Source organism: Amblyraja radiata, chromosome 37, assembly GCF_010909765.2.
Source record: "Amblyraja radiata isolate CabotCenter1 chromosome 37, sAmbRad1.1.pri, whole genome shotgun sequence".
In the NCBI taxonomy this organism is placed as follows: Eukaryota; Metazoa; Chordata; class Chondrichthyes; order Rajiformes; family Rajidae; genus Amblyraja; species Amblyraja radiata.
In genome coordinates, this window is record NC_045992.1 from 16,636,002 (window position 1) to 16,648,869 (window position 12,868).

Genomic DNA, 12,868 nt, shown 5'->3' on the forward strand with positions numbered 1-12,868 from the left:
TGATCGGCGCGGTGGGTCGGTTTCAATAATAAATATCATACATAGGCGCAGAAGATTTCTTCTGTCAACTTGCTTTTCATTAACAATTTATGTGGAATATTTACAATGGAAATCATATTACCCTTACACCTCCAAAGGCCGTCCAAAGATTTTCGCTGTATCTCGGCACACGTGTCATCTAAAGTGCCATCGAACCATTGAGATGTGGGGAATACCTTCAATCCTTCTACTCTGGTGCTGTAGAAAGCATCTTGTCCGGAGACATCTCCATCTGGTTTGGCAACAGCTCAGCCCAGGACAGGAAGGCTCTGCAGAGAGTAGTGCGTTCGGCCGAATGCACCATGGGAACTACACTCCCCCCCCTTGCAGGACTTATACACCAGGAGGTGCAGATCCAGAGCCGGCAAGATCATGAAGGACCCCTACCACCCCAGTAACGGACTGTTCCAGCTGCTACGGTCAGGCAAACGCCTCCGCTGTCACGCTGAGAAAACGGAGAGGATGAGACGGAGTACAGGCCATCAGGACTGCAAACTCTGATCTCACCAGGGACTAATTTACTGTTGTGTTGGGTCTTTTTTTAAAATGTAAATACTGGTTCTGTTCTGTTCCGCTTCTCTGTTGTTTTGCACAATCCCGCAGGCATTGCCATTTTCATTTCACTGTACACCTTGTATGTGCGTGTGACAAATAAACTTGACTTGACTTGACGTGACTGCCACCTTGCTCTGGAGAGGCAGGAATCTTGGCTTCAATCAGACACTTGCACTTGCGTCGAAGTGCAAAACCAGGAAAGATTATAGTGTAATCGCTGCGGGGGAAACAAAATGGAAAACACAACCCCCGGTGACCCAGAACCAACTCAATGTTTATCCAAGGGTTCCTAGTTCCGATTGAAAATGGGGAAACGTTCATTTTCCAATTTGGATACCTTCAGTATTGAGTTTCGTCGGACAGTTGTTACAAACCTTCGTCAGGGTACTGAGTGATGGCGGCAGACAGGCGGAACAATGTGAGATGTCCTGTTAACTGTGTCCTTGCCGAGGACACAATTTGAACTTCTGCTCCTGAACACTCTGAAGCCAAAGTTCAACAAACAGCATCAATCAAGAGGAAGTGTTGAAGTGTACGCCGCATGTCCCCCGAACTCATAAAACTCTGGCAGTTGTCAAGTGGGCATTTTAATCACCACTCCCTAGCCATTCCACACCTTCAACAGAGAGTTAGATACAGCTCTTAGGGCTAAAGGAATCAAGGGATATGGGGAAAAAGCAGTAATGTGGTACTGATTTTGGATGTACACAAAAAAGCTGGAGAAACTCAGCGGGTGCAGCAGCATCTATGGAGCGAAGGAAATAGGCAACGTTTCAGGCCGAAACCCTTCTTCAGACCGAAACGTTGCCTATTTCCTTTGCTTCATAGATGCTGCTGCACCCGCTGAGTTTCTCCAGCTTTTTTGTGTACCTTCAATTTTCCAGCATCTGCAGTTCCGTCTTAAATACTGATTTTGGATGATCAGCCATGATCATATTGAATGAAGGGCCGAATGGCCTAGTCCTGCACCTATCTTCTCTTTCTATGTTTTTCCCTGTCTCTCTGCATCTCCACCCTCCTGTCTCTCTCCCTTCCCCCATCCCTCCCTCCCCCGCCCATGATGCACTCTGCCCCTCTCTCGCTCTCCACCCCAATTTCTCCATCTGCCGTTCCCCCTCTTCTTTTCACAGTGTTCCTCTCTCTGTCTCCTACACAGCCACTCTCTCCAACTCTCCCTCTCTCCCTCTCTCTCTCTTTCATCTCACTCTCCCTCTCGTCCTCTGTCTCATGTCAAAGGAGCAGAATTTGGCCATTCGAACCATCGAGTCTACTCCGCCATTCAACCATGGCTGATCGATCTTTCCCTCTCAACACCATTCCTCTGCCTTCTCCCCATAACCCCTGACCCCCATACTAATCAATAATCTGTCAATATGCACCCTGATGACTTTGTCTCCACATCCGTCCATTTACAGTGTATAGATACATGATAAGGGAATAACGTTTAGTGCAAGGTAAAGCCAGCAAAGTCCGATGAAGGATAGTCCGAGCGTCAACAAATAGGTAGATAGTAGTTTAGCACTGCTCTCTGGCTGTGGAAGGATGACTCAAAATGCACTCTGTGGTAACACCGGTTTCCTGCACTCCACCCCAAACCACAAAAGGGTCTGTCCCATTTGGGCGACCTAATTGGCGAGTTTAGAAGAGCTTAGAGTTTGAAAAAATGTTGTGTTGAAGACCTCCTTCGACTATGTTGAAGACCAGCTTCCACTAGCTACGACTAGCTACGACTAACTTCGGGAAAATTGAACACCGAATAGTGGAGAGTGAGTCGACCTCCTTTGATCTCCTTCGACCTCCCTTCGACAATGATGAAGACCAACTACGACCACCTTCGACTACCCTCGATTATCTACAACTAACATGCCGACCTACTACGACCTACTACGACTAAACCTACGAGTAAAAAAAGTATCGATTTTTTCCATGGCGACCTTTATTACTCGTGGGCATTTTCTAATCACCGCCTGATTAATACTTTCTCCACTACTTTAAACTTTCACTCCCTCACGCCATCTGTGGTCGCAGTGTGTGTGCCATTTACAAAATGCACCCACAGAACTCACATCATTGAACTGATACAACAGGAGACCTTTGTTGATGGAATCCGTACTGAAGTAATCCACTCAGTCACCTTTACCAGCTTTTTCCCTGAAGCCCGACAAAGTATCTTCATTGAAGAGTGCCAATCCAATGATTGTTAACAAGCTGGTACTATTGCAAATTTTAAGAAACATTTAGACAGGTATATGAATAGGATAGGTTTGGAGAAATGGGGCAAATGCATGCAGGTGGAACTGGTGTAGATGAACATGTTGGCCGATGCAGGCAAGTTGGGCCAAAGAGCCTGTTTCCACACTGTGTGACTATGACCCTATAACTCAAACAAGCCCTGGTCAACTTTTCCCGTCACCCTCACAAACTGCGAGTTCCAGATCACGAGCATTTTGCGTGTGAAACAATATGCCCCAAGTTATTTCAACCCAGCATGCACACATTTCCACCAAAGGAGCTGAAGTGCCTGTTTCTGTGCTGAATGACTCTGTAACTCCATGTGCACCCAATGTAACATAGAAACATAGAAAATAGATGCAGCAGTAGGCCATTCAGCCCTTCGAGCCTGCACCACCATTCAATATGATCATGGCTGATCATCCAACTCAGTATCCTGTACCTGCCTTCTCTCCATACCCCCTGATCCCTTTAGCCACAAGGGCCACATCTAACTCCCTCTTAAATATAGCAAAAGCACTGGAATAAATCATACATCTATGAACGCTGATTTACATTTTTTAAAGTCTTAAATATCATTGCCGAAACCCGGGATTGAACCAGGGACCTTTAGATCTTCAGTCTAACGCTCTCCCAACTGAGCTATTTCGGCTACTTTACCACACACCATAGTTTTGTCTCTTTTTATTGAACCTCTTTAGCTTTATCCTTATATCCCCCAGCCACTTGATTAGGCAAGGCACAAAGATTTCAGCCCTAACGCCGGTAAATGGGATTAGTATAGATGGGCTGAAAGGTCAGCATGTACGCGTTGGGCTGAAAGGCACAGTTTCTGTGCTGCACGATTGTACCACAATACAACTTTGAGCCAAAACCTATACCCCAGGTCCATGAACCATCCACAAATTAGAACAGCTTGCCCATGGTAGAGTATTGACGACAGTAGGATATGGACTAAACGCAGGCAGGTGGGACTGGCGTAGATGGGGGCTGTCACATGAAGTGAAAAGAATTCCGTCATCGTCCCAGAGTAATGGGCCTGTCCCACTTAGGCGACTCTTTAGGCGACTGCCAGGGACTAGTTTTAATGGAATTCACCTACGACACCTGCCGACAACCTACAACATCACCTACGACAACCTACGACAGCAAAAATCGTCACCACTGTCGCCCAAAAAATCACCCAAGTGGGAACGGCCCATTAGTCACCTTCAAAGTGTTATGGGTCTGTCCCACTTAGGCGACTTTTTAGGCGACTACAGGAGACTATGCGGTCGCCACATGTTCGCGGGTGGTTGCCGGGGAGTCGCCTACATGGTCGTGAGGAGTTCCCGCATTCTGGGAACTACTCACGGCCTAATTATGGTCGCCGCGAACTCTTCAACATGTTGAAAAATTAGCTGCGACTAGAATGAAGCCGCCACGGGAAATAGCGAGAATTCTCATGCCGGGAGGTCCTAGTGGGTTGCCAGGAGGCCGAAGGTTCTAGTAGGTTCTCATAGGTTGTAGCCGGTGCTAACCGGTGAATTTCATTGGTTCATTGGGAAAGAAAAAGGTAAGCAGTAGTTTTCAGATAACCGATCGGTAATGTTAATGTCCGCCGAGCTTCACAACCGTGTATCTCTGGCTTCTTAAAAGTTGTCTCCACTCCTTCTCCCCCCTCTCCCCCCCTCTCCTCTGCCCCCTCCCCCCCCCTCTTTTAAAGGACTTACCATACACTGTGCTTTAGCCGTCTTAATTACAGCGCCAACCTTCATGTTCATCGCGGTGTGTATCTGTATCACATTGGCTTTGCACCGTGTGAATTTCACTCATACAGCGGTCCCCCCGCTTGCCCTGTCCCCCGCCTGCATAACGGGCTGGTGAAGGAAGTGATGCGTGTGTGTGTGTGTGTGTGTGTGTGTGTGTGTGTGTGTGTGTGTGTGTGTGTGTGTGTGTGTGTGTGTGTGTGTGTGTGTGCGTGCGTGCGTGCGTGCGTACGTGTGTGTGTGTGTGTGTGTGTGTGCGTGCGTGCGTGCGTGCGTGCGTGCGTGCGTGCGTGCGTGCGTGCATGCGTGTGTGTGTGTGTGTGTGTGCGTGTGTGTGTGTGTGTGCGTGCGTGTGTGTGTGTGTGTGTGTGTGGCCAGAGCGAGCGTGTGTGTGTGTGTGTGTGTGTGTGCGCGTGTGTGTGTGTGTGTGTGTGTGTGTGTGTGTGTGTGTGTGTGTGTGCGTGCGTGCGTGTGTGCGTGCGTGTGTGTGTGTGTGTGTGTGTGTGTGTGTGTGCGTGCGTGCGTGTGTGTGTGTGTGTGTGTGTGTGTGTGTGTGTGTGTGTGCGTGCGTGTGTGTGTGTGTGTGTGTGTGTGTTCCACTCTGACAGTCGCCGGCAGTTGCCTGAAAAATCACCTAATTGGGACAGGCCCATTAAACTGCTCGTTTTATCAATCCTCTTCAAATACAGCTTGTGCAAATGCAACATCTTCACATGTCGTAAACTGAAAAGGCACAGGAGATGGATAACAGTGTGAGTAAAAAGCCAAAGGAAAATAAGGGGGAAATCCCTGCTATTAATGAGGAAGAAATGGTAGCGAGAATGATCCAATCATTCATATACAAGGATGTTGCCAGGATTCGAGGGCCTGACCGATAAGGAGAGGCTGAGTATTCCCTGGAGCACAGGAGGATGAGGGGTGATCATACAAGATCATGAGAGGAATAGATCGGGTGGACGCACAGAGTCTCTTGCCGAGAGTGGGGGAATCGAGAACCAGAGGGCAAATGTTTAAGGTGAAGGGATATAGATTTTATAGGAATCTGAGGGATAGCTGTTTCACGAAAAGAGTGGTGGGTGTATGGAATGAGCTGCCAGAGGAATAGTTGAGGCAGGGCTGCCGTGATTTTTAAGAAGCCATTAGTCAGGTGCATGGATAGGACCGGTTTGGAGGGAAATGGGTCAAATACATGCAGGTGGGGCTAGTGTAGAGGGGACATAGTGGTCGGAGTGGGCAAGTTGGGCCGAAGGGCCTGTTTCCACGCTGTATCACTCTATGACTATCCAAAGAGTTGCTCCATACACGAAAGGGAAAGTTTTTCAATATTGAGAGTAAGAATGACCTAGAGGGCGGCACGGTGGCGCAGCAGTAGAGTTGCTGCCTTACAGCTCCACAGACCCGGGTCCGTACCTGACTACGGGTGCTGTCTGTACGGAGTTTGTACGTTCTCCTCGTGACCTGCGTGGGTTTTCTCTGAGATTTTCGGTTTCCTCCCACACTCTGAAGACGTACAGATTTGTAGGTTAATTGGCTTGGTATAATTGAAAATTGTTCCTGGTGTGTGCAAGGTAGTGATATTGTGCGGGGATCGCTGGTCGGCACAGACTCGGTGGGCCGAAGGGCCTGTTTCTGTGCTGCATCTCTAAAGTAAACTAAAAAGGACCTAAAACATGTCTCTGATATATTAGCCGTGCCCTGGGGCAGATTTGTTTATCTGGCTGCGTTCATCAGTGAGATCAAGGGTATTAGTGACGATGGCGTTTGCAAACTGATAGGGAAACAGAGGCGTCCAAGCAGAAAAGCACAGGGCTATGGAGCAGATAAGAGTAAATGAAATGGAGAGGCAGAGGCCCAGAGGGGTGCAGGAAATGCCGCTACAAATTAGCTGCAGGCCGCGTTTATTTTGCCTTCATTAACAGCGCTGGCCTGCGGAAGATGATGAGCAAAGGGTCACGGCCTCTTACACTCCAGCCAGAGTTTGTTAAAGCATTCAACCTGGAGGGGGGGGGGTGGGGGGGGGTTTCCCCTCTTTCTCGCTACGGTGACAGGTGATTGCAGGAGGATCGCCTTTCTTCCAAAGCGAACAATGGCTTCCCAGATGGTTCCCGCCACAGCACAGCGGTAGAGTCGCTGCCGCACAGCGCCAGGGACCCCGGCTCGGTCATGACAACGTGTGCTGTCACCAGCATAAGCAAGGACCAGTCTCACCCCGGCCACTCCCTCTTCTCCCCTCTCCTATCGGGCAATAGGCACAGAAGTGTGAAAACGCACACCTCCAGATTCAGGGACAGTTGCTTCCCAGCTGTTATCAGGCAACTGAACCATCCTACCACAACTGGAGAGCAGTCCTGAGCTACTAGCTACCTCTTTGGAGACCCTCGAAAAATCTTTGACCGGACATTACGGGACTTTATCCTGCACTAAACGTTATTTACATCATTCCCCGTATCGTGTACCTTTTGATTGTAGACGGATCGATTGTAATCATGTATTGTCTTTCCGCTGACTGGTTAGCACGCAACAAAAGCTTTTCACTGTACCTCGGTACACGTGACAACAAACTAAACTCAACTCAAACTGTCCTCTGTTTCTTGATTCCATTTCCCCTTCTTGTTCTGAACATCTTCCCAACTCCTGATGTACGTTTACCCAGAATAAATCACAGCACGGTGGCGCAGCAGTAGAGCTACTGCCTTACAGCGCCAGAGACCCAGGTTCAATCCAGCCTATGGGTGTACGGAGTTTGTACGTCCTCACCGTGACCTGCGTGGATTTTCGCAAAGATATGAAGCAAGATCTTCGGTTTCCTCCCTTGCTCTAAAGCCATACAGGTTTGCAGGTTAATTGACTTGGTATAATTGTAAAATTGTCCCCAGTATGTGTAGGGTAGTGTTGGTAATAGTAGTAGACAATAATAGACAATAGGTGCAGGAGTAGGCCATTTGGCCCTTCGAGCCAGCACATGGCTGATCATCCCAAATCAGTACCCCGTTCCTGCCTTCTCCCCATATCCCTTGACTCCGCTATTTTTAAGAGCCCTAACTAGCTCTCTCTTGAAAGCATGCAGAGAACCTGCCTCCACCGCCCTCTGAGGCAGAGAATTCCACAGACTCACCACTCTCTGTGAGCGGGGATCGCTAGTCAGTGCAGACTCGGTGGGCCGAAGGGCCTGTTTCTGCGCTGTATCTCTAAACTAAACTAACATTAAAACTGAAAGAGATTTTCAGGTCATTGAGATTTTGCGATGTAAATCGATAGATACAAATCTTAGCAACAGTGAAAACATTTCAAATGACTTCATTGCTGATAAAGTACTTTGGGATGATTTGAAATGGAGATTCCAAATCCAAGGCCACCTTCTTGAACTGAATATGAAGTGGCAACCTGATGTAAGTTAATAAGTTGTGGCAATATCATCTCAAGGCCTGGTTGATGTTGCTAGGATACTCTTTGGAAATGTTTATTCACAGTTTAATTAAGTCAGATCTGAAGAATCTTCCTTGTTTCCTCAGCTTGTTTGACTGATTGATCTTGGATGGATAGTGTAGATTGCAGACTGTATTTTTCAGGCAATGCCCATCATCTAGTTTAGTTCAGTTTAGTTTAGAGATTTAGAGCATAAACTGGCCCTACGACCCACCGAGTGCATGCCGACCAGCAATCCCCCCACACTAACACTAGCCTACACACACACACACACACACACACACACACACACACGAGGGACTATTTACAATTATACCAAGCCAATTAGCCTACAAACCTGCCAGTCTTTGGAGTGTGGGAGGAAACCGGAGCACCCAGAGAAAACCCATGCTGGTCACGGGGAGAACGTACAAACTCCATACAGACAGCATCTGTGGTCAGGATCGAACCCGGGTCTCTGGCGCTGTGAGGCAGCAACTCTACCGCTGCGCCACCGTGCCGCCCTTAGTCTTAGGCAACAGACTGCAATATCACCGCTCACAAGTTCACGTTCATTTATTGTCACATACATCAATTGGTGTAGTGAAATTCACTGTCACCCAAGTTGTGTCTAATGGAGCAGGAATCAGCTGAATGATTACCTTAATCCAGGGCATCGAACCAAAGTCCCAGACACTGGTCTGAACGCAGGGATCCCAAACTAGAACCTGCCCAGGCTTTCTCAATTACCTTCTGCATGAGTTGACTTTCACCTCAGCAAAATGTTCGGAAGCTAATCCATGATCTCCAATGGACACAGAGTGCTGGAGTAATTCAGCGGGTCAGGCAGCATTTCTGGAGAACATGGAGAGGTGACATTTCGGGTTGGGACCCTTCTTCAGACTAACTCCTGACCTGAAACATCGCCTATCCATCTATGTTATCCAGAGATGCTGCCTGACTCGCAGAGTTATTCCAGCACTTTGGATCTTTCTTGGGTACAATGGGTAGTTTGGCTTGGAACATGATGGACCATTCTCAGCACCTGTCTCATTGTGGGTGGAAATAAAGTGACAATGTTAAGGTTTGACTTCTGAGCCCAGAGATGAGGTGTTGTCTTTTCCCTCTTCTCCCATGGGTAGAAACTACAGATGATTGAAAGTACATACCACCAGATTCAGGAACAGATTGTTACATACCTCTCATTATACTAAGTCTGTATTCTCGATCTCCCAATCTACCTCATTGCTGGCCTGGAATTTTTTTTTTGCACTTTCTCTTTCCTCACCCCTTTCTCTGTGGCTGTAACACCATATTCTGCACTCTATTGTGTTTTCCCTTTGCATTACCTGCGGTACTCGGTTTGGGAACAGCTCCATTCAAGACCACAAGGAATTGCAGAGAATTGTGGACGCAGCCCAGACCATGACACAAAACCAACCTCCCTTCCATCGACTCCATCTGCACCTCAAAGGACCAGTCTCATCCCGGCCACTCCCTCTTCTCCCCTCTCCCATCAGCCAAGATGTACAAAAGTGTGAAAACACACACCTCCAGATTCAGGTACAGTTTCTTCCCAGCTGTTATCAGGCAACTGAACCATCCTATCACGAACTAGAGAGCGGTCCTGAGCTACTATCTACCTCATTGGAGACTCTAAGACTATCGTTTATCAGTCTTTACTGGACTTTATCTTGCACTAAATGTTATTCCCTTCATTCTGTATCGGTACACAGTGTGTGGCTCAATTGTAAACATGGACAGTCAGTCTGCTGGCTGGTTAGCACGCAACAAAAGCTTTTCACTGTCCCTTGGTACACATGACATTATCTGAAGAAGGGTCTTGACCTAAAACCTCACCTATTCCTTTCCTCCAGTGATGCTGCCTGACCCGCTGAGTTACTCCAGCATTTTGTGTCGATCTAAACTAAACTAAACTTTGTGTCCTGTCCCACGGTACGAGTTCATTCCAAGAGCTCTCCCGAGTTTGCCCCGATTCGAACTCGGAGATTTACGGTAATGGCCACTCGTCGGTACTCGGGGCTCTCGTGGACATTTTACAACATGTTGAAAAATCTTCACGAGTCTTCCCGTGCTTACCTGCCGTTAGCGAGTCTTCCCGAGTACCTGCCGTTAGCGTTACGAGCCGCTAAGAGACGTCCCCGAGCTCCAACGTACCCGCTACGTTCATTCTCCGTGCTTACCACGAGTTTGATTATTTTTTTAACTCTGGAGAGCTCTTGGAATGAACTCACACCGTGGGACGGGGCTTTTACGTATAGTTTGATTCTTGTCGTGCATGATATGATTTGCAAGCAAAATATTTTTTCAATGTATCTGGGTACACACGACAATAATAAACCGATACCTATGAACTTTGAGATACAAAATCTTCTTTCCGGTTGCTGTCAATGAGGGTCTGGACAGACAGAGGCATTCTTAACATCAGTGGGATAGACCAAAGCCCAGTACGGGTTGAGTTAATGAACAGTGAAATGCAGCCCATGCTGGACAATGAAAGGAGTATTGTGCCTTTAATTAAGGGGTTGTACTCTGTATTAAAGTGAAGCACCTGCAGCACAGGTGTGTAGCCATCTGAGAGGATGCTGAAACCCGATCAGGTCATCGGGGAAGTGGGAGTAGAATGAGTTCCTGATGTGTGGGTGACCCAGCTACTACAGGGTCCCTGTGATCTGTCATTGCATGGGATCTGTAGCTCGTAGGGAATGATCCAATGAGAAGTAACGCCGGTGACACAACGGATTCGGAACCACAAACATCCTCGGACAATACAGTGACACAAGGGTGGCCGGTGGCACAGTCGCTGCCTCACCGCGCCAGAGACCCGGGTTCAATCCCGACTACGGATGCTGTCTGTACGGAGTTTGTACGTTCTCCCCGTGACCGCGTGGGTTTTCTCCGGGTGCTCCCCACCCTTCCAACTCTGACTGTGCGTACCACCAGATTCATGAACAGCGTACTCCAGATATGGTGGGAGATTGCAAACGTGGTCCACCCCGTTTCGACTAATGCAATCAACCCGACGTGCACAAACAAATAGATCAGATAGAACAAGTTGACCTACAACTTTAGGCTGTGCACGCCATACGCAAGAAGAAGGAGAAGAAGTAGCTAATGAAGTACAAGTCTCCCAGACAACCTGATGGAACAACCCACCAACCTACCCGCATTGCACTGTTCCTTATCTGCACTTTCCCAATAGCTAACAGTATAGCACTGTAACACCATATTCTAGTGTCGGCACTTCTTGGAGTTTCATTTAGTTTTGAGTCTATGCCATCCATCAATCACCCAGTCACATTAAATCCATACTATCCCACTTTCCCATCCACACCAGAGACAACTTTACAGAGACCAATTTAGCCTGCAAACCCGCACTTCTTTCAGATGTGGGAGGAAGCCCAAGCACCCAGAGGAGACCCACGCGGTCACGGGAAGATTGTGCAAACTCCACACAGTCAGCACCCGAGGTCAGGATTGAACCCGGGTCTCTGGCGCAGTGAGGCGGCGGCTCTACCAGTTGCGCTACCATGACACCTGCACTTGTGTACGGTTTGAATGTATTCGATACGATACAATTGAACTTTATTTATCCCAGGAGGGAAATTGATCCACCAACAGTCATAAGACACAAAATACATGAAACATGAAATTAAAGTGACAAGTGGAAAGGATTGTGTATGTGTGGAGGTGGGGGGTGGGGGGGGGTGGCGACAGTCTACCCCACAACAGAAGGGGGAGAAGACCTAAAGTTTGATAGCCACAGGGAAGAAAGATCTCCCATGGCGTTCTGTGCTGCATCTTGGTGGAACCAGTCTGTTGCTGAAGGTTTATGGAGATAGCAATGAGACAACAGGGGGAATAGCGAGGGTCAGTCCTGGAGGAAGCAGACACAGTTAGGTCCAGCAAGCGAGATGCTGGAGTTGGAGGAGTATTGGGAATGGGTAAGGGATGTTAGAGAGATGTCTCAGTCTGAAGAAGGGTGTCGACCCGAAACGTCACCCATTCCTTCTCTCCATAGATGCTGCCTCACCCACTGAGTTACTCCAGCATTTTGTGTCTACTATGGAGAGATGATGGTTTACTTTATACTTCACTTAAGACTTTACTTTGGACTTTAGCCAAACAGTGCGGAAGTAGGCCGATCGGCCCACCGTGTCAATGCTGACCAGCATTCACCCTGCGCACTAGCACTATCCTACACGCACTAGGGACAATTTACTATTTTTACCAAAGCCAATTAACCTACAAACCTGTACGTCTTTGGAGTGTGGAGGAAACTGGAGCACCTGGAACGTCCAAAGTCCGTACAGACAGCACCCTTAGTCAGGATCGAACCCGGGTCTATGTCGCAGTGAGGCAGCAACTCTACCGGCTGCGCCACCGTGCCACACAGAGGGATGAGTTTGCCTTATACGGTCCCTGTGACTTCAGAACTCATCTATACGAAGGACCAGGCACCCAAAGTACCTGATCGTGATCAACAACTTTATTTGTTAAAAAATTCCGTCAGATTGTGCACAACATACTAAAATTTTGGAAAAAACCAGCAGCCCCCACAATTAATATGTGGATTACGGAAATGACTGAGACCTTGCATTTGGAAAAAATAAGATTTGTCTTAATTGACAAACCAGAATTATTTGTTAGAATATGGTCTCCATTTATTGAATTCTTGAAAAAGTGAATTGGTTTAACACAAAATCAGGGTTGAAACCTGAGTCTGGGATTGGATGAATAGTTATACTCAACATCTCCTGGATCTCAAGTCAAGTCAAGTTTATTCGTCACATACGAGATGTGCAGTGAAATGAAAAGTGGCAATGCTCGCGGACTTTGTGCAAAAAACAAAGAAACAAACAGCCAAA

At 47.7% G+C, this 12,868-nt stretch overlaps 1 non-coding gene across 1 annotated transcript; it reads right to left on the reverse strand.

The window, feature by feature from the left end:
- Positions 1 to 3,405: 3,405 nt before the first annotated feature.
- trnaf-gaa lies at positions 3,406 to 3,478 on the reverse strand. The gene has a single exon. It is a non-coding gene; the product is annotated as a tRNA-Phe (tRNA).
- Between the last annotated feature and the right edge of the window lie 9,390 nt (positions 3,479 to 12,868).